The sequence below is a fragment of the Littorina saxatilis genome, linkage group LG2, assembly GCF_037325665.1.
Source record: "Littorina saxatilis isolate snail1 linkage group LG2, US_GU_Lsax_2.0, whole genome shotgun sequence".
Classification (NCBI taxonomy): Eukaryota; Metazoa; Mollusca; class Gastropoda; order Littorinimorpha; family Littorinidae; genus Littorina; species Littorina saxatilis.
Window position 1 is genome coordinate 83,068,870 of NC_090246.1, and position 6,098 is coordinate 83,074,967.

The 6,098-nt window shown below is 40.6% G+C and overlaps 1 long non-coding RNA gene across 1 annotated transcript; it reads right to left on the reverse strand.

Moving 5' to 3' along the window:
• Positions 1–3,281: 3,281 nt before the first annotated feature.
• LOC138959921 (uncharacterized) lies at positions 3,282–6,092 on the reverse strand. The gene is made up of 2 exons (XR_011453828.1): positions 5,939–6,092; positions 3,282–5,137 (listed from the first exon to the last, which is right to left on the reverse strand). It is a non-coding gene; the product is annotated as an uncharacterized lncRNA (long non-coding RNA).
• Between the last annotated feature and the right edge of the window lie 6 nt (positions 6,093–6,098).

Sequence of the window (6,098 nt, forward strand, 5' to 3'; positions counted from 1 at the left end):
ATACGATCATGATATAATCAGAGACGAGAGATGATGCATGCGTGTCTTCGTGTTTTCCAAGCCCTGAGACTTTCGCTGTGAACGTGGGATCTTTTTCGTGCGCATGTGTGCACACGGGGGTGTTCGGACACCGAAGAGAGTCTGCACAAAGTTGACTCCGAGAAATAAATCTCTCGCCGAACGTGGGGATCGAACCCACGTTGATAGCGACCAACTGGCTACAAAGCCAGCGCGCTACCAACTAAGCTACATCCCCTCCCCTGAATAGCGTTTCGCAATGAAAGAGGGAGAGGTTTTGGAGCGACATGGAAAATACAGGGAAAAAACACACCAAAGAAAAAAACAGAACAGAATGGAACCGCTGTAATCATGATTTACACAGAAACAGGAAGCGAGGACTATGTCTTTAAATGTTGCGTGCATGTATAATGTGCGAACAGAAATCTACACCAAAGAGTCATTGTTCTCGGGAATACGTTACATTAACGTACTATACGTACTATAAACCCGTTCGTGTTTTCCGGTTACACAATAAGAGCAAATGCTACCATTGTCAGGAATGAAGTGACTGCCAAGCTGATTTATACCAACTGATTGTGCAAACACTGTTTGGGCTGAACACACAGCCCTGAAGTCGCAGTGTTTGCAGGGAAGCCTTGCACATTGACTGTTAAACGTTACATGTTAAGTTTTTTTTCTCAACGATCCAGAAATGATAGGTGCAACGTTCATAACTGTGCACACAGCGGGCAACACTGGCAACGGCGATAACTACAGCGGCAACATTGGCAACTTCAGGAACAGCAATAACAGATGGAGCAGAAGTACATACACACACACACACACACACACCGGCACACACACACACACACATACACACACACACACATACACACACACACACACACACACACACACACACGTACACACACACACACACAAACACACTCGCACACACACATTTCCCTAACCCCGCACACACACACACAAACACACACACACACAAACACACACACACACAAACACACACGCACATACACACACACACATACACACACGCAAACTCATATTTTACCGTCTAACCCGCCTGCAATCTAAACAAGGGTGGTCCTTTATCCCATGGTTTTTGCTAGGGGGTTTCATTAGGCACATTAAACTTGCCCCGGCCCCAGGAATATCCACCCCGTAAGCCCGCCTTAAAAGTACAGTAATCCTCGTGTTTCTCTTTAAACTCCCCGCGGCAAGGTCTTTTTATTGCGCACGCCACATCACAAGGTAAAAGGCGCTGTCCTCTCCCGTGAAATCAAGTCTCACCATCCACATCACACCGTAAAAGGCGCTGTCCTCTCCGTGAAATCAAGTCTCACAATCCATATCACACGGTAAAACACGCTGTCCTCTCCGTGAAATCAAGTCTCACCATCCACATCACACGGTAAAACGCGCTGTCCTCTCCGTGAAATCAAGTCTCACCATCCACATCACACCTTAAAAGGCGCTGTCCTCTCCGTGAAATCAAGTCTCACCATCCACATCACACCTTAAAAGGCGCTGTCCTCTCCGTGAAATCAAGTCTCACTATCCATATCACACCGTAAAAGGTGCTGTCCTCTCCGTGAAATCAAGTCTCACCATCCATATCACACGGTAAAACGCGCTGTCCTCTCCGTGAAATCAAGTCTCACCATCCACATCACTCAATCAATCAATCAATATGAGGCTTATATCGCGCGTATTCCGTGGGTACAGTTCTAAGCGCAGGGATTTATTTTTTTATTTTTTTATTCCTATTTTATGCAATTTATATCGCGCACATATTCAAGGCGCAGGGATTTATTTATGCCGTGTGAGATGGAATTTTTTGTACACAATACATGACGCATTCACATCGGCCAGCAGATCGCAGCCATTTCGGCGCATATCCTACTTTTCACGGCCTATTATTCCAAGTCACACAGGTATTTTGGTGGACATTTTTATCTATGCCTATACAATTTTGCCAGGAAAGACCCTTTTGTCAATCGTGGGATCTTTAACGTGCACACCCCAATGTAGTGTACACGAAGGGACCTCGGTTTTTCGTCTCATCCAAAAGACTAGCACTTGAACCCACCACCTAGGTTAGGAAAGGGGGGAGAAAATTGCTAACGCCCTGACCCAGGGTCGAACTCGCAACCTCTCGCTTCCGAGCGCAAGTGCGTTACCACTCGGCCACCCACATCAATCACAAGGTAAAAGGTGCTGTCCTCTCCGTAAAATCAAGTGTCACCATCTCAGAATTGGCCAGGTTTGGTCACGAGAAAAGATCATCCCTCCACTTGGGTTTCTTGAACGAACCCAATAGTGTGAACTTGCGAAATTTATTATAAAACAAGTCGCGTAAGGCGATTCGAAATTACTACATTTAGTCAAGCTGTGGAACTCACAGAATTAAACTGAACGTAGTCCGCCGCTAGTGCAAAAGGCAGTGAAAGTGACGAGCCTGTTTGGCGCGGTAGCGATTGCGCTGTGCTTCATAGCACGCTTTACTGTACCTCTCTTCGTTTTAACTTTCTGAGCGTGTTTTTAATCCAAACATATCATATCTATATGTTTTTGGAATCAGGAACCGACAAGGAATAAGATGAAATAGTTTTTGAATCGATTTCGGAAATTAAATTTTGATCATAATTTTTATATTTTTAATTTTCAGAGCTTGTTTTTAATCCAAATATAACATATCTATATGTTTTTGGAATCAGAAAATGACGAAGAATAAGATGAAATTGTTTTTGGATCGTTTAATAAAAGAAATAATTTTAATTACAATTTTCAGATTTTTAATGACCAAAGTCATTAATTAATTTTTAAGTCACCAAGCTGAAATGCAATACCGAAGTCCGGGCTTCGTCGGAGATTACTTGACCAAATTTTCAACCAATTTGGTTGAAAAATGAGAGCGTGACAGTGCCGCCTCAACTTTCACGAAAAGCCGGATATGACGTCATCAAAGACATTTATCAAAAAAATGAAATGTATGAAATTTATCATAGTTTATATTTCCCAATCTTCACAGAACCCACCCCCCACTTGGGCACATACCCCTTATCGACACTCTGGATGGTTTCTGTGATTTCTTAAGGCCATGTGAGGGCCAAATCGCTATTTTCCATATATGATGATCAGCACTGTTTGTGTCGCTTTTGTTATAATACTGATGGTCTCTGAATTAAAAAACGTTAATGTGTTTGTTTATTGTGTATGTCGTTGCTATAGAAACAGGAAAGTAAACAGCAGCCATATTGGATTTTAGGAACCGTTTTTTCCATATCCAAATGCTCGATTTCTGTCCAATATTTTGCATAAATATAGATTTAGATCATATCTACAGATTTACCATTTATTTTTTCTGTGAGTATTACAGTTATTTAAAAAAAATTTTTTTTATCATAATGTTGAAATTTTGCGTAAAATTTAATATTAAAAAAATCGTAAAGCCAACATTTCTTTTCCGATTCATTATTCAAATGGTAACTCTGTAGATAGTATGTGAAAGTACAAGTATGCAGAATTTCACAGAAATCTAACCAGTAGATTTGAAATCATGTTGTTCCCAAATGTCAAAACATGCAAACTGAGGAAAAGGCAAAAACGCACACAATTTGTTTTGAAACCATTGATAGTTGTAATTAAACCCAAAATACATACATGTATCACCAAATTCCACACTGAGGAATGTTTTTCACACCTTAGAGACACCGTTTAAAAGTTAGGGAAGACATAAAACATAAGTTATTTCAAACATGTGCAGTACACCTGGAAAATTGTTTGTTCCGAGTTACAAACAATGCATACACACACTCGTACTCCCAATCACGCATGCACACCAAAAAAAGCTCGCTCACTCGCTCACATTCACACACACACACACACACACAAGCTAGCTCCAAATTACGAAACGTACCCAAGTCATCAATTGCACGCGTACAATAACCACAATATATATGAGATTGAGAATAATGTTAACCACAATAACAATGACAAGTCGCCTAAAGCGATATAAAAACATTTAGTCAATCGGTATGAAACTTAAATATCAACACCACAAACCAGTCATCACCAAGACTACGAGATACATTTAGATAGTCTCGGCTAACAATACCGAGACGGATCACGCTCGTCTCCGCAAAGCATGAGACCATATATATGTAGTACTTACTAAACCTATTTTCTGTAATTATGAGCACATTGTTAGAGTGAACATGACATTTCTATATATTTTTGAATTCAGGAAAAAATGAGGAATGCAATGCAGTCAAGGTTTAATTTGTTACTAAAAATTAGATTTTAATGACAACTTTAACAAGCAAACTCATTAATTTATTTTTAAGATTTTGAGCTGAAATGCAATACCATAGTCCGGACTTCGTCGAAGATTGCTTTACCAAAATTGCAATCAATTTGGTTGAAAAATTAGGGTGATACAGCGCTGCCTCAACTGCCTAAAAAAATCCGGATATGACGTCATCAAAGACATCTTTCCAAAAAATGGAAAAAAACATCTGGGGATATCACACTCAGGAACTCTCATGTTAAGTTTTGTCAAGATTGGTCCAGTAGTTTCCTCGGAATCACTTTATACACACACACATACACCATGACCCTCATCTCGATTCCCCGTCTAAGTTAAAACATTTAGTCAAAACTTAGAACATGCCTGCAGCATATGCAGGGCCACCTTCCAGCTGAACAAGTTCTTCCAGTCTCTCTGACTTGGCTGCCCACACTTTGTCTCTCCTTTTACTTTGCTTGTCTCTCACAACCTTCAGACTGTTCCGCACCCTCTTGTGCATCCTGGCTGCTCCAAGCCTCTTCATGTGATGTCCAGTCTAGAATCCGAAGAACTGGGCAGAGTCGGCAGCAGCAGCAGGTCCAAAGTTGAACTCTCTAAGAGCTGTACCAAGTCGTTTACTCACATGGTTCGCACACTCTTCCTTGTCAATGTGAATATCCTCACCATAGGGCTTGATGTCGTTGAGCTATGTAAAAGTCTTGGAGTCACCGTCCGACAGTAGTGTTGTGTAGCGAAGCTTGTTGGTGTTCACCGATCGACGCCATATGACACGGGCTGCTTCCACCTCCATCATCCCTGATGAGCCTGCAAACAAGAACAAAATAAGAAATGTAATTTGCAAACAGAGTATTTTTTAAGTGTGTGTGTGTGTGTGCGCGCATGTGTTATTCACAGTCATTGTCCAGCTAATACTTCAATTATAATTAATGCGGAAAAAAAATGAAATAAACATGGAATTACCAAATTACTGAATATTAAATTTCTAGCAGCAGGTATAGGTGCACTGAACATTGTTAGATTGTAAACGTTAAGCATAATGCATTAATTTATACCATTTGAACGTTTTTAAATACACTTGTATTGTGCCACACATACATGTACTATTTGCCATCCCCTGACCACTATTCTAGCTCCCTCAGTTCTGGGAAGCCCGTTGATTCTGAAGACTTGTGAATCTCTCTTGATGCTGTAGATACAGCTCTCTCTCTCTCTCTCTCTCTCTCTCTCTCTCTCTCTCTCTCTCTCTCTCTCTCTCTCTCTCTCTGTCTGTCTATCTATCTGTGTGTGTTTTCTTATTATTTTCATCACACACATGCACTCCCCCATGCCCTGAACTATTCAAGATACAAATTGGATTTTTACGCATGTGTTACAACTTTCATTATTATTATCATAAATTGATGATCTGTCTTTATGACGCTTTTTTTTTTAATCCATCATCCATGCCTTTGGTTTTGGTTTTCAGTTTCACTGGAATGCATGGAAAATAATATCCACTCATCACTATTACATTTACTTGTAATTTGCTATATATTATTTGAGTAAGTTGCTTAAATTTGAAATAAACTCTATTCAAATATGTCTGTGCAAACAGATATAATTTACCTTTATAGTTCACCTCACACTTGTCCAAGTGGTCCACGAGCCAGGCCGCATACTCCTCTGGCTTTTCCTGAAACAGCTTCTGCCCCGTAGACTCCACACCTGGCAGTAGGTACACATGACATGGGCATCAACACAGAGTCCAGTAAGTAAGTCCACAACA